This window comes from Zonotrichia leucophrys, chromosome 3, assembly GCF_028769735.1.
Source record: "Zonotrichia leucophrys gambelii isolate GWCS_2022_RI chromosome 3, RI_Zleu_2.0, whole genome shotgun sequence".
Classification (NCBI taxonomy): Eukaryota; Metazoa; Chordata; class Aves; order Passeriformes; family Passerellidae; genus Zonotrichia; species Zonotrichia leucophrys.
In genome coordinates, this window is record NC_088172.1 from 76,102,630 (window position 1) to 76,124,652 (window position 22,023).

Consider the following 22,023-nt stretch of genomic DNA (forward strand, 5'->3'; position numbering starts at 1 on the left):
TGGATTAACTGTATTACAAAAAGTACTTCTTAAACATGAATGAAGTTCTACTTCAGCTAAGGAGAAAACTTTTTTTGTAATTGCAGTGCTACATACAGTGTCTTTTTTTTTTAAATTTTACATAAGAAGGGAGGATGGCAAGGCTTACCATTAGCTGCATAATTCTAAAACCTAAGGAAATGCTGTCTAATTATCCTGATGTAATATTTGGGGATTTGTAGACTTTGTTCTAGCTTTTGTTGTACAGATGGCTCAAAGAGAAGGTTTGGAGGAAGAGAGTAGTGGACTTACAGGTCACTTCTGGTTTGTGTTGGGAAATGTCACATCCCAGAAAAGTGAGCCTGATATTTTCCTAATTTTTTGCTATTGTAAGGGTTTCATGCACTTGAAATTTCTTATTGCTCTGCAATAAGAACTGCCACAGAAAGTTAGTTAAAAATACTAATGAAGGGGATGGTTGCCCTTTATAGTAGATCATAAAATAGTTTTGTTTGATTGTCTAGTCACCACAAAGACAGAATCCCACAGAAATGCTACAAAAGACTGATTTTGTGATTTCATTATATTATTTGAAGTTTTCTGTAATATTGCAGATATATTTCTCTGCAGTCTTGCCTTTGCATGTTCTCTTTTGTTTACAGCTCACCTTGTATGGTAGAACAGCAGCCCTGACTTGTTTGGGCAGCTGGTTACTACTGCAGTATGGATAGGTAAAGAATTGAGTTCTTTTTATTCCTTATTTAACCATGTAGAAAGGTTTTGTGGTGTTTGGGGTTTTTCCTTTTGTGTTTTGGGATTTTTATAATCATTGTTTGTAGGTTTCTCTCTTTATTTCCCAATGCCAGTACTTGGTATAATTCAATATACTGATTTGCTTTTCTGTCAGTAACTGCAAAAGGTCTGACAGGGGCTGAGGTTTGCTTTTTGAAATGGTCACAATGAGAGAGAGAGGCTATGATTTCTATTACAGCCACGTTCTGAAGTGTCTGAAGAAAACATGATATAGTGGCAGTGTTATTAACACGAAAATCTCCTTATAACTCAAGCAGTTCTGTGACATGCTCTGTCCAGGGGACTTAAAGATTGTACAAAAGCATTTGCTTTGTAAAGCAGAGGCAGTGGTTTCTGCACTGAAGCGACAAAGCTAAATAAAATGACTTGTGAAATTAAAGACTGCCATCTCCTTGAAGAAATGCATCTTGTTTTCCTTCTTCCAACCTTTACACGGCCTCATATTGTCCAGATTGCTTTGGGTCTCTTTGTTAAATGTGCTTTGCATCTCTCAGTTAATTTTGTGCCAGTATCACTTTAGGCTGATGGCTGTGGGTGTTTGTGTAGCCATTAAGCACACTGCCAGAACATGTCCACCACTTGCCACCTCTCCCATTAAATGGCTGTCAGCAGGTTTACAGAGCTGCTTTCTTGCTTTGCATTAATTTCTGCAGCTCAGTAGATGCACTGAAAAGCACCTATAAACAGAGAGCACAGTTTGTCTTGAAATTTCTAAAGGTAAATAGAAATGCCATGAGCAGTTAAGTCGTATTTCATATATAGTCATATCAATATGAGTAGTAGGAAAGAAGTGTCACTTCTTTTTAAATTTTCTTTTTTCAACTAACCTTTCTCCTTGAGCTCCCACCTCCAAAAGGAAAATACTGCAAATCTAAACAAGTGTATGTCAGCAGATTCTTGCATGTTACTGTCTTGTTGAAGTTGTATATAATCCCATGCTGAGATTTACAATTGGTTCCAAAATGAAAATCTGTTAAGATTAGATCAAACATTATCCTACCTGAGATGAACAGTGTGGGGAATTTTAGTGATTTGTCCATGAAAGTTGGTATATAGATGGGTTATTAGTATAAAGCTTCAAGGAATGTACTAAAATGCAGGTGTGCTAGCTTAGTTTGATGGGCTGCAGCTTGTTTGCTGCATATTAATGTGGTGTATTTTTTTAGACTAGGAAATTCTGATTCTAGTTCTTAAGACAAAGAATCTTTTTTTGGGTGAAAATCCCTTTGTACTACTTGAAGCAGTAAAAAGCAATAGTAAATAATGAGAGAGGCAGTAATTTTGTATATCCAAGCTCTTATTAAAATATTATTTTGGAAATGTACTGCTGAATGTGAGTGGGAGGCCAGTGCTAGATAAAGGGAAACTAGAGTGTATTGACTGGAGGTGTGAAGTTTAATCTCAGGCTTATCTTGGAGAAATTTATGTGAGACTTTACTATACTTAGCCCTAGCTCAAAGACTTCAGACTTTAATTCATTTTAATTTGACATTCTGGAGGATCCTTTGTGGATGAATTTTGAGAACAAATTGTTGTGTTGTTGAAAGCTAATTTGACATGACCAGTATATAGAAAAAGCTGAAAGAAATTAGTGAGTTGTGCAACATCACCCGGAACACAAGTGTTGGAGATCTGAAGAGCTCCCAAGTGCTTTGACACAAATAAATATCCTCTATGCTGGGTGGCCCAGTCTTCTAAAAATTACCAAAAGTTCTCTTCATTCAGCTCTCAGTGTCTTCTTACACTGTGCAGGACTGTGAATTTTTCACCCAGTGATGTTCTCTTCAAAATCTTTTTGTTTTATACATTTGGCTGAATATTTTGAGTTGGTCTGTTTGAGGGCTGTTCAGTGCTGCTTTTCAGGCAGCCAGTGGTTGATCCTACTTATCTCTCCTACCAAACCTGCTGGTGGTAAGTTGCTCACTTCCACTGGTCACAGTGTGTTGGTGAAATAAACATTTGTTAACAATGATCAAGGATCTTCACTACCTTCTCTCACAGAAATTTGTGTTCTCTGTTTTATCCCTCTACAGTATTTCTTTTTACACAACATCTCTTCTCTGTACAAATAGAGTTAGATAAACCTATTCCTGATACAGCAATAAAATTAACTTTATCACCACATATGTTCTATTCCAAGTAGTTTCTAGGCCACTTGAAGGTAGTACTATAGAGTAAGGTCAACATCTGACTCAAATACTTTGAGTTCCTTTCTGCTCTTTAGTAATCATTGTGTTGTTGCTGATAAAATGTTGATGGTTATGAAAATGTGGAAAACAAACCAACATCCAAAACAAAATTTTAAAAAAAACCCTTCTAGAAATGCTTATGTTCAACTTTAGTGCTTCAAATTTTCTTGTAAATGATGAGCTTCTTTATGGTTTTTTACTGCCTTTCAAAATCTTTGGAGTGCCTACTGCTCCATCTTGCCCAGCATTTTTTAAAATCAAATCAGCTCTAAGGCACATCTCTATAACGTTTTATGCAGGATTCTGTAGCGTGTGTCACTGTATGTTTTGATCATTCCCTGACAGTGCTGAAGAAGTATGATGTTTTCATGCTGACAGTTCTCTTGTTCTTTTGCCAGGGGTAAGATCCTGTGCTGGCTGTGTAAGTGGTTTTTTGTTAGAAAGGTTTTGGGGAAGGGATGGGACTGGGCAGGTAGATATGTGTGTAAGTATGTTACATGTTAGGAGGAATATATAAAAAGCATACTTTGCATATGTAGAGAAATGAATTGAGCTGTGTGTGGCTCATTGTCCTGAGGGAGCTCATTGCAGGTTTTGGTGAACAGTTTGCCTCCTCCACTTTACCTATCTGACTTTTATAGTTAAAAAATATTCTATTACTCCAAAGATGTCAGCCACTATGTCAGTGCCATCTCCAGCAGGACTCCTTTAAAACTGGCCTTTTTGAATATGATTCCAACAGTTTTGGTAGCCATATCAAAAATAAAGAGCTGTTCAATCCCATAACACTCTCTGCCACTGAGATGGGAAAAATTCCTTTAGCCAGGAGAAAATAACAGCAGTAACTATTGTTTCCCATCAGTGGAGTCCATTGGAGGTGAAAGCAGTGCTCCTTTAAGAGCAATCAAATTGTCCATTAGGAACCAAAAAATCACAGTTTCAAAAGTGAGTTTTAGGATCTTTACATGGAGGATGGTAGAAGTGTGAGGGCTACTAGGCCTGTAGTCATTTTAGGGTCTTGTATTTTTTATTTACTTATAATGTGGTGATACATAGATATATATATACAGATCTGTGCATCCACTAATTATCTACAAAACTAAGTCTATAAAGTAATGTTAAAACGTAAGGATATGAAAGCAGGAAAATAAAAGGATCTGAAGATGTAGGATAAATTTGGAATTTCCCACAAATTACTTCACTACCCTAAACAAAATCAATTAATTTTTTTATGATGCCTGGTTTGTCAAATGTGTATTTAGGAGGAATCAATAGCGTTTAAATATCTGAGATGAAAATTCAGGTCAGAGTATTGTGTAAACAAAAATAGTGGCTCATGCAATAGATAATAAATCATCTCAACAAGGAGGAAAAAAAGATAGTTTTAATATTTTCCTTTATTCCAGACTTTTACCCCTGACCCTGTAAACTGAGCCCTGATATATATTTGGGACTATGCGGTGGTTACATTATAAGTTCAGAATTTCACTGGGATTTTAAGGACATTTTGAACTATGGAAGATTTAAACAAGAGAAATTTAGACTTCAACAGTTAACATAGAAATAGCAAACCATAAAATCACATGTATGTTAATCAAAGGTCTTTGAGGCTCTAGCACTAGGAAGGAAACTACTTTACAAGTACAAGGATTCGTTCCATATTGGAAAGGTACTAATTCAGGTTAAGCCTTTCTTTGCTTAGATACTTGTAACTGAAATCTGAGGAATCTGACATCTGAGGAAACTGATGTCTGACACAGATCCATTTATTTACTGCTTATAGCTTGAAAATTGATGGTCAAATCTTAAAGTATTGACATCAAATGTCAGACACGTTCAGTAACTTGTTTGCACGAAGAATTTTATCAGTAGAATCAAAATTCTTGTGTATTTTCCAAACTGCTTTCCTTCCCCTTTCCTTCTTTTTCATCAGAAAATAACTCAGCAAGTGCTGTGAACATGTTATGACTGTGTTAATTGTAAATGTCAAAAGATGTTCTGAAGAGTTACATTGCTCTCATATTCCAGAAATCTGCAGGTGAATTGCGTAAGTCACGAAACAGTGAATGACAACTGGGAAGTTACTTCATTCTTTTGAGTCTGGTGCAATTAAGAGAAGAGAAATAAAAGGCACTTTGGAGGCTTTGTTTTCCTCAACATCTTCAAGTTCATTGCAGAGTTCTTTCCCACACAATCTCCTAAAACATACTTTTTGTATATAAAACACTTGGAAAGTATATATTTTTAAAATCCCTTTTAACCAAATACATAAAATATTAATGAACATACAAAGAATTAAAATCCTGGTGGAATTCTGTAGCTAAAGCAATTTATGTAATAATAGGTGAAGTCACAGAAAATCAATATGAAGTTTTGAAGAATAAAATTTTTCACAGCTGTCTGCCTTTGTAATATTTATATAAAAGACTGTTGTTAGCAGAGACTGTGCAACCAATAATAGATACTGAAGGGGAAGGTTTCTTAATCACTGAAAAGATGTCATGAAGTCAGCAAAAATAATTAAAGTAGTAGAGATTTTTAAAGCCTAATGCAAGTTGCCTCTCTTGCACTTCTTCTTTCCTCTTCTTTTCACTTCTGAGAAAATTCAAGTTTTGCATTTGAGTATAGATTTGTATTTTAAAAAGGGCAGAGTAGCATGTCTTGTAATTCTAGCTCATGTATTTACTAAGAATGTGATTTGACAGTATACTGTGTATCAGAGTCTCTGATAATAACTGCCTGTCATGGTACTTGATTAAAATAACTTGATGTTTTTTAGTTTTCAGAATTTTTTTGTCATTTTCTTTGTCTTGTCTTTTTTCAACATGTTGATTAGAAGAAGCAATGTTATGCTGGCTAGAGAACACAGTAATTGCTACCTTCTTGCTCAGTAAAGCCCTAATTAGTGTGAATGAGCATGAAAAATAGATACTAAAATACAGTAGATAAAGGTAATACTGTGCCACAAGAGAAAAGCTTTCTTCATTGTGACCAAATTCTGGCATATTTAAAGTATTAAGAGGATTAAATGGGTGAATTAAATAGTTGTGCTCTCACACACCATTTGCATTTGAAAAGAGGGACTATGTGGTAGAGTTTAGAGGAGGAAATGGGTCCCAGCCTGCTGTCTCTGCAGGGACAACAGAAATGATAATGGACCCACTGGGTTTCCTCACAGAAGTTTTTCTTACTGAATCGTTTTTAGGAGAGCAGCAGAAATGCATAAATACCATTAGATTTAAGACAGATTTATGCTACATGTATTTTGTTTGTAGATGTGCTTTTGTTACAAATTTTTGTTACTAAATTACTTTTTAAAATAGTTTACTGAGTGCTTGGTGTTTATATATATATATATTCCTCTAATAATTTTGAATCTTGATTAACCTTGGACTTTTGAGTGCTTTCTTAAAGATGAAAATTATTTTTTAAAAAAGCAGTATGTAAATTGCATACTGTTATTGCAATATCTCTTTTTGATTTTTATTTTCTGATAAAATTACTGTCAGGTTCATGATACCAAAGAGCATCTTTTCTCTTATGGTGTAGCTAATCACTCTGTTTTTTGTCTTTTCTCTCATTATATTTACTTGCTGAATAGAATATCAAATAAATATATTTTGGTTGCACTTACAGTTTAGCTGGATAAAATATATGAAGTTGTTACCATCTTGGCTGCTTTTTCATTTGCATCTACGGATTTCTAATCACTTCATAATTCAGTTATTCATTAGTCTGGTGTGTTTTTAAACAAGCCTCATAAGTTGTTGTTATATACTCTGAACATTTGCAAGAAATAGCAACTGTTCCTAATTGGATACATCTATATTCTAGTGTTCTTTCCTTTTCTGATGCAAATTCTAGTTCTTTAGCTCAGATAGTGTTTCCAGAAATATATTGTTGGTAGCTGAATACAGACTAGATGTTGAGTTTTGCCTAAACAAATCATGTAACCTCTTGCTTAAAACTTTCAGAAGTTCATAGTTGTGGACTTTCTACATCTGACTCCTTCTGAAAAACTGAGCAAGTCCCCAAGGAACTTCTAGGCATTAATGATAGATCTATGACATAACACAGTATAGAGAGTTCAACTCCTCTTGTGAAAAATGGTAAAACTTTGTAAGCAAGACAAAAGTCTGCAGAGTAGTTTTAGCTTGGCACTTCTGGATCACTTTCATTTGAACTTCAATTAGACAGCAATTTTGTATTAACGTAGAGAGGCTGTGCTATCAAACTCTATTTTTAAAAGCAGATGTCTTTGAAGATATTTTAGTACTAATCAGGCATCCAGGTGGAAAGCTACAGCTTTCTGTTCTTCACCACATGAGATTTGATGAAAGCCTTTCATTCTGCTGTCATTGAACAGGTAAAGAGAATAGACACTCTCCTTTCTTAGCATCAGAATTGCAGGCTGAGATTTGTTTCCCTAAAGAAACAATGAGAATGAGTTGAGAATAGCAGAAGAATAGCTCTGTACCTTTACTGAACTTTCAGTAAAAAGTAAAAATCAGTAAAAAAAAAAATCTTCTTAAATGTGATAATTCTTGTATGCTTGCTTTGACAAGATTGAGCTGCATTGGGACTGCTTTGCATTTGCCTGGTGTTAATGTGTTTGCTCTCTCAGCAGGTTAAGAATAAAGTTGCTCTAATTTGCTTCTAGCCATGGGGTTTTTTTTCCACTTGTGCTTGATAACAGAAGTGAGGGAATGACCTAAAGAAAAAGAAAGTAGAATTATTCTTATGTGAGAAGACAATGCAAATACGACCTACAGTAGTCTTAACTTTCCTTTTGTATAATGTCTTTAAGATATCATTTGATTTGGGATTTTATCAAAAAGGAGGGGAAAGAAAATGCATGAAGTATCCATCAGTGTAACATCTGATACTGCTCCCTAAAACTAAGTGTTGAAAAGAAGACGTGTATCACTGCAGTAGAAAGACCTTTTTCTTTCTGAAAGAAACCTGGAAGGCAGCTAATGCAGAAAATCACAAGCACAAGTCTTGAATTTAGAGGCTGCTGGCAATGTCATTTCTGGGCATGTACAATTATTACTCCTCAGTGACCAATGTCTGCCTCAGTCTTTAGCATGAATTGAACAAAACACTTGAGAATCCAGCATTTTACAGACAAGCCTGGTCCTAGCTGTCTTTGTGACTGTAATGCTTTTTTAAAAGTCACTACTTTTCTGCCACCTAGTTTTGACGTGAAAACTAGTCTGGAAATACTTCAGGTGAGTGCCATGTCTTCAACATGAGGGGCTGCTGCAGATTTTCAGGCTGATGCAGTTTTTCTCCTGGCATTGCATATCAATACAACTGTGTAGTTCTCTTGTGAAGCAAGTTTGATGGAAATACTGACTGTGTATATCATCTTTAAGTTGACCAGGGAGCATAAGATTCACATTTCTAAAACTACTTTTTTGAGGGAGTGTGGAGAAGGAAAAAGATTTCAGGTTTGATAAAGCAAGAATAAGAGAAAGTAGCTCAAGAATCAGACAGTAGTCATTTTTCCATACATTATAATGAGCTACTTCAGGGTTCTCTGGAAAAGGAGAGCAAAAGTCAGGAACTGAAAAGCTTTACATGTCAGCTGTGGCATTACTTCATTTAAAGTTATGCTAGTCACTTTGCTGTTAGCAAAATAACAAACTACTTGAGTATTGTATAATGTTCATAAAGATGTTACAAGTGCTGTTTGTTTTCAGAAGGGCTGGGTGATCTCCTTTTCAAAAATATTTTTTAAAAACAGGTTTGTTTGTCTAGAAGGATTAAGATAATTAAACAAGATAAAAACAACAAGCCTTACAATTCACAAGCTCAATGGCTGTTCTCCGAATTTTTGTATTAATTGATTTGTGACGTTGAGTTCTTCACACAGTATACAGTGAGGAGCTGTATTATTTCTTTTCTGTCATTCTTTCCTCAGCTCCATTTTTTGCTACAACATTGCTTGCTCTCTTCAAACTGTTTCCTGTGCACAAATGAGCAATTCCTAAATAATTCATTAATTTGAATAAAGTAATGTTTGTACAGGGCCAGCCAAAGCTATGACTAATCAACACCCTCTTACCAGTTGTGACCAAGGTGCCAGACTAAGCAAATAGGGCAAGCTGTTCTCAACATTTCTAAAAATATTCAACAAAGAAACCCTTCCTAAATTTGAAATGAATGTTGGTTTCCCGAGTTTGTCATGCATCTCCAGCATGAAATTGGGCTAGTAGCTTAATTTTCCTTATGCATAGCTGTTCCCTATCTCTAAAGACAGTTGGATACCCTTAAAAATGGTTATAAAAATATAACAGTTACTGAAAGTGTATTTGATAATGCTGAAAAGATCACTAAACAGTAAACACTAATTTAACCTTCAGTCATATAGCATGTGACATTTTCCACTCTAAATGGTGTGCAGTTCAATGTAAAGCAGCTTGAAATAATCCAGTTGAACATACTACACAAGCTTGGATTTCATCTGCCACTTCTGCCACCATGGTCCCTTCATTTATTTGTCCCTGTTTAAAAAAAAAATCTTTTAAATGTGCAAATTTCAATCTGCTAATTAAAGTAGCATCACAACCAGAACTTGAGTTGTTGATAATTTAATAGAGCAGAATTCAACTTGGGATGGACCAGGCAAAGCAGAAGAAGCACAGCTGTTACTGAAATGTCTGCAAAACATAAAAATGAGTGTTCTTGCTTAAATTAAATATGAGATCTTGAAATCTTGTAATTGAAAGTTCAGCTTCTGTAATCATACTGTTTATCTCAGATGTAGCTGACACATTCTAGTATAGCCTGGGGAACTTGGAAATGAAGGAAGCAAGAAGCCAGATCAGTGTTGCAGTCAAAATTTAGTTATGTTCTGAACTGGAAACTGGAGGAGATTATAGATTGAAGTCCCAGAGTGCATTGTAGAGGTCACAAATTAATTAGCAAGGGAGTATGTTGATGGAATTGAATATATGGGTTTCATAGCAGAGGGTTTGTAGTGCTAATATGTTCTTAGTCATTGCTGAATTTAGCAGGAAGAAGACAGGGCATAACCAGCAACTCTCTTGAGTCTGTGAAATAAAGTGCAGAAGATTTGCAGATGAATTGCCTTTATGAAACAAGATTTAAGATTCAGAGTTTGAGTTCCTATGGAATACCAGTATAGTTAGCATGCAAGTCTACAATTTAATTTCTTGATTAAAAGTGTTGGAGAAAACATGCATTAGCTTCGGATTTAGTTCTAGGAAAAGAAAAATGCAAATATTGGGCTGTGGATTGATTTAATTACCTGAAATCCCTTCATTTTACTTCTGCTTTCAGTTGAGCTGCCATTTTATTTGCTGTGAATGTTAATGTACTAATGTTTACAGAAACCTTGGACAACTAATAGAACAGCAGATGTTTCCTGATGTTGTCTTCCAGAATATCTAGTGCAGCCTATTTTTATTTGAATAAATATATGAAACATCTTGTGTGTTTAACCAGTGTTTCTAGAGATAACCCAAGCCCATACTATAAATAAAATTAATGGTTCCATTGCTCCTGTTCCATGTAGAAAAAAAATTCTTTCATTTTTACCTGTTCTAAATATGTATTTTGTTGAAGCTTATTTTATATTTAGGCATTAAAATATATCTGGTTTTATATATGTCACTATGGTCCTAGTGTATGATTAGGAGAATAAAATCTGTACTTCAGAACTGTAACTTCTGAAGTTGTTTGCCTCCAATATTTTAATGCACAGACAATTAGGCAGGATTAAAATGTTACCTTACAGCATTTTAGATGAGGACAAACACTGGAACATCAATCACAGAGCATTACAAGTTAGATTTGCTGTCACTGTTTCCAAGCCAAATCTATTGAATGGGTAAATGCTTTGCTCCCCTTTTATTCATAGATACATTTCTGTTTCTCCAGCAAGATTAGATTTAACATTGGAGATTGTCCTGGTAAAAGTTATCATTTAGTGTTCATATATTCAAGAACTTGCAGACTTTAATTAGAAATAGTCAGTGCAATGGATGACAGATTTCTACTCCTGAAGACTGGTGTTTGGTGTACCCTGTATTTGAAGTGATACAGGAAATCCTTGTTTTCTGTTTTTCATCTGCATTTCTATTTGCTGGTTTGAGTGTTGCATGTATTCCCTGTTCAGTTCTGTAGGAAACATGCAACCCTTGTATTTTTATTTATTTTTTTTCCCAAGACAGGGGGTTTGTTTTTATTACTTAGGCAGAACAGGGGAAATTGTAAAGCAATATGGCAGGATTGTGAGATAATTTTTTTTTTCCATGCATAGTTGAGTTGCTCACTGTATTCAGAGGTGGGTATTTCAAGAGAGCCATTTAGGCACTGTATATTGTAGTCGGTTTTTTGCTAGTGTTGGCACTCTGAATGTTTTTTGTTTTTTCCAGAGATGTCTGCCTCAGTCGTCTCAAACTTCTATCAAAATTAAAATCTTGCAGTTAGACATTGTTGGTACCACTTCTTTGTCTCTTAGAAAACTACATTACTGGTTGTTCCCAGATTTTTACAGCAGAATTTACCAAAGATGAAATAACATCAGTCTTGCTTCTGCAACTATCTCTTTTTCTCTTATTTAATTTAAAATTTATCATTCAAGTTTGATAATGTGCTGCACAGCAAGGTGGTGCCACTTCACTTTTTTTTCCCCCTTTTTCTTCTCCCCCCCCCCGAAGAAAGTAGATCTAGTTTGTGTTTTGGAAAAAAAATCAGTAATGGTCCCCAGTCATATGGAAGATGAGCGTTTCTGCTTTGTTTTATGTGTCAGAAAGAGGATCAAGGGCAAGGTTTTTGTTGATTGTTTGAGATGAAAAGGATGGATTTAGTTACCAAGTTGCTTCTGTTAAATAATCAAATTTGCCATAGCAGTGCTTATTCTAAAATTGATATACATAAAAACTCTTCAAAAGTGTTTTTACAGAAATAAGGAAGCTTTTTTTTCTGCTGAAGATGATTAGAATAGAAATCAATGCAGGGAAGGAAGGTTTTGGAAAATGCAGCCTAATAGAACACCTCCCTCTGGTGGTAGATATTACAGTTCAGTCTGCTCGGTCACACCGTGACTGGAGCCTTCATGGCGGGAATGCCCCTGCTGCTGAAGAGCTAGGAGGGCTTTTTAAAAAGATAATGGAATTGCATTTATAGTCTCCTCCCCCCTGGGTATGGTGGGGGAGATTTAGGCTGCTTGACCCCCTTCACTCTGAATTTGTCAGGTAATCCATACTTTCTTCTCCCATCTTGCTGCTGGGATTTGCTGCATTTTGCCATTTGTGCTGGGCTGTAGGAATAGGCTCTGTGGATGTTGGTGCTTTAAGCAGGTAGTCAGAACAGTATGCACGAAACAGCTCATAGCTTCTAGCAATCATTTGGCTCGTTCTGAAAATTTAATTAATCTCTTAGTTTATTCATATTTAGCTGTTTGGTCTTAATTCCATGTGCCAGTTCTCAGTTAGTTTCCAAAGTAATATCTATATAATTACTTGTACTTGAAACACAATTAGCCACCTTAACTGGAGGAGAAGGGTTGCTGTTAACAGTTTATCTTGTAGGGTATTAATGCCAAGAAACATATTACTTCAAAGATTATTTTTTTTTGTCAGCTGAACAGGGGAATGGGTTCAATTCTTCAATCAGGCATCTGAGCTCCCAAAAAGGCTGTAGAATTGTTATTTCTAGCTCTGTTTAGGCATAACAAGAATGCTTTAAAATGCTTCTTGAAGGCATATTTTCGTTCCTTGCTTTTCATGCCCATTATGCTTCAGAAAGTGTAGCAAACGAGCAGAATGTGTGAGAATAACATTTTTGATCCTTCTTTTCCTTTCTGTTTAGTAAGCATTTTATTATTTTTCCTGTTGTTCTTTCACAGCATAGTGAAACCTGCTCCTATTCCCCCCATCCAGGCTGAACACTCAAAATGCTTTTAGCTTCGTTTTGTATGTCATTAATAGAAGAACCTGGGAAACCTTGTAAATCTTCTCCAAGGCTCCAGTTGAAAAGCAAAAAATCTGTGACATTTTCATGAGTAGGAGTCCTAATTCCATGACTATGACACTGTTAAACTCAGAGAAACAAAACTTTAGACATGGAGGACTTGCTACAGAAGCCCATTTTTATGTGCAGGATCCCAGCGTTACCAGCATTTAATCAATGCATTGTTCAAGGTCAGCACATCACTGCTCTGATTTGCTTTAGTGCTATTTAGACTCCCCTTTAAGGGATTTCACACCTATTGAGCCATCTAACAACCCTTTGCAAGCCAGAGCTCTGGAAACACCACTGGTGAAAGGTTTTTTCCCATATCTGCATTAACTTGGAAGTGATAGCACAGGAAGTCAGATCACATCAGATGAAAAATCACGGATATGATAAGCAAAAGGATTGTTTTTTTCTTACACCTCTTTTATTGCACTTTGTCTTAATATGGAAATATGGACATAGACAAGAGTGGGTGTTTTAGGCGATTTCAGCAATGATTCTCCAGCACTGACAAGCAGAAGGATCATTTCATTATCATAAGAGATGCTTTAAGCTCTCATGTCTTTGTTACAAGTGTATTTATCTGTGTTTTCCACTGAGGGGACAGGAATGCAACATTCTGAGGAGAGCAGTTCTTCTATTCCTTTTCCTTCTCGACACTTCTCTGGTTTCTTTGCATTAAAAGAAGCATCAATATCAAAATAGTAGCATTTGTAAGGAAGAAAATACTTAAAAATCCATGAACTTCAGATATTAACTCGATAGATTACTTTTTTGTAATAAATTTTGTTCCAGTTTCAAATGTTGAGATTTGTTCCAGCTTTTTTCTTTGGGACCAATTTGCTAATAATGAAAATTATTGTTGTCTTTGACTTATATTCAACACTTCTAATGCCTTCTTCTAAAAGACAGTTTTAATAAGAGATAAATAAACTTTTATTAATTCAAAACTTCGTCATGTTTTGTTGCTCACAGAGAGGCCCAAGCAATGTTTATTTTATGTAGGCATTCGATGTCTGTGTCTGATACTTTTGTTCCTACAGGACTGGAAAATAAATATTTATATTTAAACTTCACTGAGAATAAGCATGGTGTGCTTAAGTACGGGCTTGGTTTCTGAGCCATGGTGTTCCATAGTCAAAATTTAATGTAACATGGTGGTTTGTGGCAACCACAACTAGGGTGACTTTTTAGTGTTTGAGATTTGGGATTTATAAACCTAAGTTAGCTTTTCTTTTCTTTGTCCTTTAGCTCTTGCCTTTTTTGTTGGATGGTTGTTTTTTGTTTTTTGGGTTTTTTTTGGTTTTTTTTGTTGTTGTTGTTGTTACTGGCAGGTTGAACACTACTCTCCGGCATTTCTATTATAGAATGTGGTGGAGGGGGGACAGTAAGTGGGAGGCTACAGCTACTCCCTTAAGCTTCTGGACTCCTTGGGTAGTTAATAAACTCTGGAGCTTGGAGCCAAGGCAGCAGGGGGTCAGATGAGATTTCAGTGAGTGTTCTCACTTGTATGATTAAACATTACTTCACTTTTCTTCATTGAGATTGGTCTCATATAAACTCTAATCATTGCAAAGTTATTGCCCCATCAACTGAGGACTGTCAGACTGGGAGTTTCCTCTCCAGGCTTTCCTGTAGCTAGTTTGTATGAAAGGCAGATGTGTATTACAAGAAGCATTAGATTGCAGTAAGATTAAGAAGAGTAGGAAGATTACCGCTTATACTTCATTATTCTTTGCTTTGGTGGTAAAACCTAAAGAGTGGGAAAATACTAAATCTTCCTTACAGACACACATGTCAGTGTTTGGTTGATTCTGGGAAAATGAGGCCAGGAAATGGGAGTGCCTGCTCTCCTTTTTCTTCCAGAACAGCCTCTGGACTGTTCAAAGGAAAAGAATCTGATAAATAAGTGATTCTGGGAGATGTTTTGAGAGTTTCAGTATTGGTAGTTATTAAGGTGCCCTAACTCAAGGGTGAGGAAACTGATGAGCGGTTTACTACTAAGCAAGGTTTAATGGTGCTGCAGAGGCCTTTGGTCCCTTGTGAAAAATCCTGTCAATTTATGACATAGTCAAGCATTTGGGAATGCTTGAACCATAAATGTGACTGTTATTGACAGAAAATGAGGCAAATGTACACATTAATTGGAATCACATAAATTAGACTGGAGGAATTAATTAAAAAAATAATAGACATGTGTCTTGAAATTGGAAGGTTCTCTCTAGATATTGGAAAGGGCACGGTAAGGTGACTTGAAAGATAGCTCCAGTATAAGAAAAGCTAATTGAAACATTTCTTTTATTAAAATAATAGTTCTTATGTGTCCAGAATAAAGATGAGTTGTAATTAAATTCTGTCAGTTAACAATCCCATTTTCAAGATCTCTCATTTATTATAAACGCACCTTGAAAAGTTCACTTCATAAGTTTGTTTCACAGGACTCGCTGCTTTTGCAAAGTGCTTGGATTATGGGTTCATGGGTCAGTTTCCTCCACCAGAACAAATGTTTCTCCCCTTTAGGTGCATGAGTTTTGATGTCTCATCACTCTGAATTTAGTTCAAACTTGTACATTTACTAATCCCTTTGCTTCATGAAGGGATAGTAATACTGAAGGAATTCTAGTGATAAACATACTGAAATTTAGGGGAATAATAGAGGTGCAATTTTTAGGGGTTGTGTGCTGCCCTTAATCAGTTTTATGCTTGCTTTTTTGAGCATTTTCTAGAGTTGTCTTTTCTGTTGTAAAATGTCCACGTCACACGTTTTCCAAGTTGTCTTTGAGAGCAAATTCTACAGATCACAGCTGCTTAGATGTTTTCCCTAGGTAGTTTTTAAAAATTTTCCCATGTTTAATTGTTATATCTCTGCTGTATTACCCTCAGATCATGTTAAATGTTTGTTCTCTTTAAGTGCCAGATGGGTCTTCAAATGGCTGCAGGATTTTACCTTTCCTGGCTGTTAAGTAGTGGAGTTGCTTGTCTTGTTTCTTGGAGTTGGTAAAATTGTTGAGATTGCCATCTTCAGCAGAGGAGCATTGTAAGAGTCCTTGGCAAGCTGCCCACTCAGTTGGTGTCTTACTAGTCCACTCTAGTATATGCTCTTCCTAGTGAATACCCACTCCACGTATCACTGAAAAATAAAACATTTCTTGTAGTCATGATGGAGTGGTTTCTTTGTCTTCCTCACTTATATTTCATGCTTTACCCATGCACTGGTCTATTACCAATATCCTTTGATACAGATTCAAGAATCTGTAGAATGTCAATTAGTTGGGTATTAAATTATCTTCATGTCTTAGTTTTACCAGATGCAGGTGCTGGATAAGCCAGCCCCTCACTGGTTTTAGGTTTTGCAATGTAACAGTACCTTCAAGTAGAGCTTTTTCACTCTATGTACTCTGTAATAAATTAAAGTATGAATGCTAACTGTGGATCTTAGGGATTCTCTAACAGGAAATTTAAAGTGCATTGTTAAAATAGGAGTTTGCTCTTCATGGCTTCAGCACTTTGGATCCTGTATAAGTCAATAATATTTATTCTTTTTACGTTGGTGAGTTTTCTCAAGTAATGACATTTTAGTTGGAATAATGTAAGCCTGCTACTTTACGTAAGAATGGGAAATGTGACACCAGGGTACAGAAGTTTTCAGTGACCTTGTTCCTGTACTGAAATAGCTACAGTAAGCAAATTGCCATTATCAGGCAGAGCAAGGAGTATTTGTTCTGTGGGGTAGCCATTCTCAGGGGATACTTTGTAGATGATAATGAAATTCCTATTTCATCAATTTAGGATTTCACAACTGCTTTGAAAATGATGGGATCATATGCTGTAAAAATGACAATTTTTTTCATGTCTGTTGTGCAGTGTGTATAAGCCCTGCTAATACAGTTGCTGTAGATCCTTTTGTACAAAACTGCATTTTTCTTCCTTAAAAACATGTCTGCATATATAATAATGACCTGGATCTTAAGTTGAAGGTCATCTCTAACAATGTTATGCTTGTTGTCTCAATAGTCTTTGCTTATTAGCTATTCATGAATTTTCTTGCTAAATAATAGGCAAAATCTGGTAGTCAAATCTAGAGGTTCGTGTAACTTTGGGGAAGAATCACTTTATTGAGCCAAGGGAAATAAGGTTCATTATGGAATGTCATATTTAAGCAAGGAATGTCTTTTTGGAGGGAAAACCAGGTCAAAACACATCATCATCAGACTTCCTCCCACTATCAAAAACCCAACCAACCAAAACAAACGAAAAACTCTACAACAAAACCCTCACCAAGCTAAATCCCCAAAATATTGATACATTGCATAAGATTTACAAATAAGGAAGTGTTATATACCTTGGTCCTTATTATTGAGTGATAAATACATGTAATTGCAACTGTGTTGTCTCAGTGTTTTCCACCCTTGCAGATGCATCTTTTTTATTTTGCCTTTGTGATACTTCTCTGCTTATTTGAAAAGACAATAAAATGTTTATGAAAAACTCTATATATGCAATATGCAAAGCTCAGTGTTATTTGAAATGTGTTAATAATATGTTGCAATTTTTAAAAGTATAGCAATCATAGAGGATAACTTAGCATAAAGAACTCATTTCAGTTTTTCTTCATGAAGAAAAGCTGAAAAAAAGAGAAAATGTATTTATGAATAAAACCCCTAAGAGGCTGAATAGCTTTCCTGTATCATACATGCTCATAACTCTTAATAAGGTTGTTTCACAGAAAATCACCTTTCTAGTATTTTTACTGTTTAATTCTTTTAGTTTGTACTGTGAAAACTGTGAGATCTGCTGATAGTTCATATAAGAATATACTGCAATTGTAATTTTGTACTTTGCAGTCTAATATATTTTATTTATACATTTATAAATATAATTTACTATAATTAATTTATACCTCTGATACCTTTTTATGACTTTGTTTGTCACCTCTTAATGCAAATGCTTGTGAGTATTCTATGGTGCATTCCCCTAATAGCCCGGTGTCTACGTTTATTCTCCAAGTCGGCTAATGCATCTTTCTGTCTGCATGTTATTTAAAAAGAAAAAAGCTAAAACTTCTCTTTCCAAGTGGAGTTTTATTGCCAGACCTTTATTGGAGCTCTAGATTACATTCAGTGTGTACTGAAAGTGAAGGTTTTATCCATCTCACCTTATTTTATTATGCAAAAAGTAGTTATGTATGAATGACACTTGAAATGTCTTCAGTAAGCTATGAACCAGAGAAGTTAGTAAAGAGTTCTCAATAGGTAAATAAAATCTTTGGGTCTTTCAGTACTATTCCCTGGCCATATGTGAATAGTTTCTCTGTTCTCAGTTCTGTGAACAGACACATGAAGAAAGAAAAAAAAGGCCATAACTTAAAGATTTCACAGTAGCAGTTTCAATGTCATAACATTTGTTACTTCCTATGGAGTACTGTCAGAAAGCAGTTCCTTTTAATTTTGGAACTGTTTTCCAAGAAGAATACTGTAAGTCTGTTGTGTACATTGGTGTTCTAATGGACTGGAGACATTTGATGTTATACCAACACCTTAATTTATGCTCTGTAAAAGAACAAGTTGCTTTGGGAATAAAAAAACATGCAGATTGTGCATTTACTGCTGTGTGAGAAGCTAACACTCTCCAAATAACCTTTTTGCTAGCTCACATTGCTAAGTTATGGGGACTGTAGGATTGAACAGTAAGGAAGTGTAATATTTTCTCTCGGTTAAAATAATTACTTTAAAGACTGATTTTCTTCCCTTAGCAAGCTGTTTACTCTGACATCTCTTCCATCACATATTTGAATTAACTTATTCTTTTTAATAAAACATCTGTTTTAGGTCAGAGAATAGGAATTGTTTGTAACTTAGACTCTCAGTATAACCCAAAAGGAGATTTTTGGAGATGGCATGATTTCTTATGCCATAGCAGTAGTGCAAATGAAGAACCAATCTGGCTTAGTGTTAAGTCATTTCATGCGGTACTTTGACATGCCTGTCTTTTTTAGAAGAAATGCTTTGTGATATGCTGATAATGTTCTTACTTACCATTGCCTTAAGTTTTAACTGACTGTAATCACAGAAGTTACCAAAAGCTGTGAAGGGTCATTTCCTGCTTAGTCACAGAGCCCTTAGTTAAGCAAAAGTCCAGATCTCAAGATTTTCTTCAGTATTTTGTTGGATATTGATGGCTAAAGAAGGCTACATACTGAAATTTAGACTGTCTGATTTCCTGTGTCACAGAATCAAGTATTTTAGGGGTGGAAGTGGTTGGATGTCCTAAATATTTCAGTGGGTGAAATGAACATGCTGGGAAGATGGGCTCTTGCAGGTTGCTCGCCATAACCTGGTAACAGTAACTGGACAACTGAGCTTGAAAGTTGTGCAGAAAGTGTGCTGTGCAGAAAGTGTGATTTTGTGTAACAACTCCAATTTTATGGGCTAGAATCAGAAGCTGTAAAGGCAACAGCTTTCATTCTTAATGTTATCTTATTAATAAAAATGGGCAAAAAGATTGTCCTGCAAAAGAACGGCTTACCTGAAGTCTGGAAACAAATGCAGCTTCTTGCCTTCTTTAGTCTAAGCTATTAGAATTCATTGTATATATAGAATATGAAGTCATTGAATCATGTCTGTCCGTTCACATAGTTGTTGTTTGCAAAGAAATACTAAGCAACAAAACAAAAATAACACTCTTAGTATTAATATCCAGTGCATGAGAGCTCTGAGATATTCTGTTCTTGCTCAACTATTTGAGATACTGGGTGTGTAACCCCTGAACTCAACAAAGCAAAAGGATTTTGGAGCTTGAAGCAGCTGACAGCTTCTTATTCTTAGCAGCTTTTCTACCAAGCAGTAATAGTTTATTGACAGTATTTCATGCAGTATTTATTGACAGATCTTTCCCTCTACTATTTCTTCATGTTTGCAGGAAAGAGCAAATTTTCATGTGTTATTTTGATGTTGACTCCACCATATTGTTAACAACAGGATTCTTTGCAGTTTAACTAAAAAAACCCCACCACAGCCACCCTAAAAGCGCCAAAAACCAAACCCACCAAACCTGAAGGCAGTGGAGAAAGGGACACAGTGTTGAGAGGAAAAAGAAAACATCTTTTCTAACAAATGGAGAAGGCTTGTGTTAAAAACTGCAAAGATGCATTTCGTTAACTAGGAATGGGCAGTACCAGTATCATGGACTTTTGGTCACCCTTGTGCATTTTGGCACAGATTTTGCTAGTGAAAGTCTCAGGAAAAATGAAAAAAAATTAAATTAAAGTATTTCTCATGCCTTTCCAATTAAATAGGAACTTCTGCAGATGGTGATTAATGTCTTGCCAACTCTTGTTCTGGTTTTTCCTTATTGAGATTATTAGGTGAGGTCATTGTTCTGTCAACAGAGTTGCATTCTGATTTTAATCAGAATAAAGCTTAGCTTTCAAAACTTGCCAGGGTCTTGCCTGTATCATGTGTGTATTTTTGTTTTATTTGTTAAGCAGTTAAGGCTTAACTGGATTTATTCAGGCTCAGCTCTCCTGGAAATACTGCCAACTTTTATGGTGCTTGCAGGAAGAGCAAGGTGATCTGCAAGTTATTTGTGTTAATGAGAGTCCTGGTTTACAGAAGCCAAATGCTGCCCAATACATGGATGAAATTCAAAGCAAGCTTCAGTTACAGTTGTGTTTGGGGTGCTTGGGATCATCAATCTTAAGGCTTTTCTCAAGTACTGTTGTCTATAATGAAGAACGGGCTAAAACAGGGGCAGGAGGTGTTCTTGTGTTCCACTCAACTGAGCAGGCTAAAACTTTTTTGAAAGTTAATTGATTTGCAGACTGAGTAAAAGTTAGTTCTGAACAGGAGGTCATGGGTTAAGGGAGGCAAAGAGCATTTCACTGCTGTGGTGGATTTTGCTGCAGCAGCTCTGAACTGTTACAATTGCTGCAGCTGTCTGATTGTGGCTGGTGCAGAAAAGTGTCTGAAGCCTTCTTGATTGCACAAACACACAAATAAAATCCAGAAGCCCATTTTGGGTTAGACTTTGTTGATACCTAGTGAGGCCTGAGTAGAACATCTTCCTGAGTCTTGTAACTCATCCCTGACAAAAAGCTTCCCATTGGTTTTTCAGAGCTGTATTTTGGAGGTGGATAATTTCCTGTCTGCCACCTTCTCCCTCCTTCTCCTCATCCTCCCCCTCCTCCTCCCTGGCTTTGAGTTTGCTCCTCCCCTATCTGGACTTCTTAACTTCTTCCCCAGCAGAAGTTAAGGCTTAATTTCTGACAAATCACTTAAATCCTAAATCAGCATTCAGGTGCTGTTTGACTGTAGTGCTTCCCAATCCCAGTGAGTCATGTTGGCAATCTGTGTTTCTAACACATCATCATCTGCAAATATTTATAGACTGCTCTGTTTTCTTCTCTGTCATGCCATAATAATGAGCAACCAAATATTGATTTATCTATGTATTTATGTATTGAATAAATTCTGCCCTTGTATGTAATTTTTAAAAAATGTACTTAGATACCAAGTGGTGGTGCACTTCAGCTGTCTTTTTACAAGGAAGACATGAGAGAGCTAGATGCTAAGCAAACCAAAATTCACTTGGAAGCACTTGGAAGGTGTGCTTCCCAGAGGCAGAGTGTGCCAGACTGAAATCCAGTTGTGTAGCTGTTAGACTAATGCTATAATCAATCATATATCAGGACTGTAGATGCGGGAAGAAGCTTTCAATGGGGAATTTGCATTTGAAAATATTTCCCCTCAAACCTGAATCTGGTTTGGAGGCAAGGTAAGCTGGAGGGTGGCATTTGGCAAACACATGGGATTTGGACTATGGGGGCAGTTTGGAGACAAGTGTGACTTGACATTTGCTGATAAAAAAAGAAAACTTTGAAGCCAAATTGTTTGTACACATCTTCAGTGTATTTTAGTGATTTACCTTCCATGCCTAACTCTCTGCTCTTAGATCAGTTGGCAGCTTTTAGTGCCAATGTTGTTGGAGTAAGTGAAGGAAGGAGGAAACACCCCAAACTTCCACCCACTTCCTCCCCTGCATTCCACCCCAAATA

General features: G+C 36.0%; 1 protein-coding gene across 1 annotated transcript in view; it reads left to right on the forward strand.

Moving 5' to 3' along the window:
• Positions 1-22,023, forward strand: part of ZFAND3 (zinc finger AN1-type containing 3) — a 134,398-nt gene that overhangs the window by 64,617 nt on the left and 47,758 nt on the right. The window lies entirely within an intron of this gene.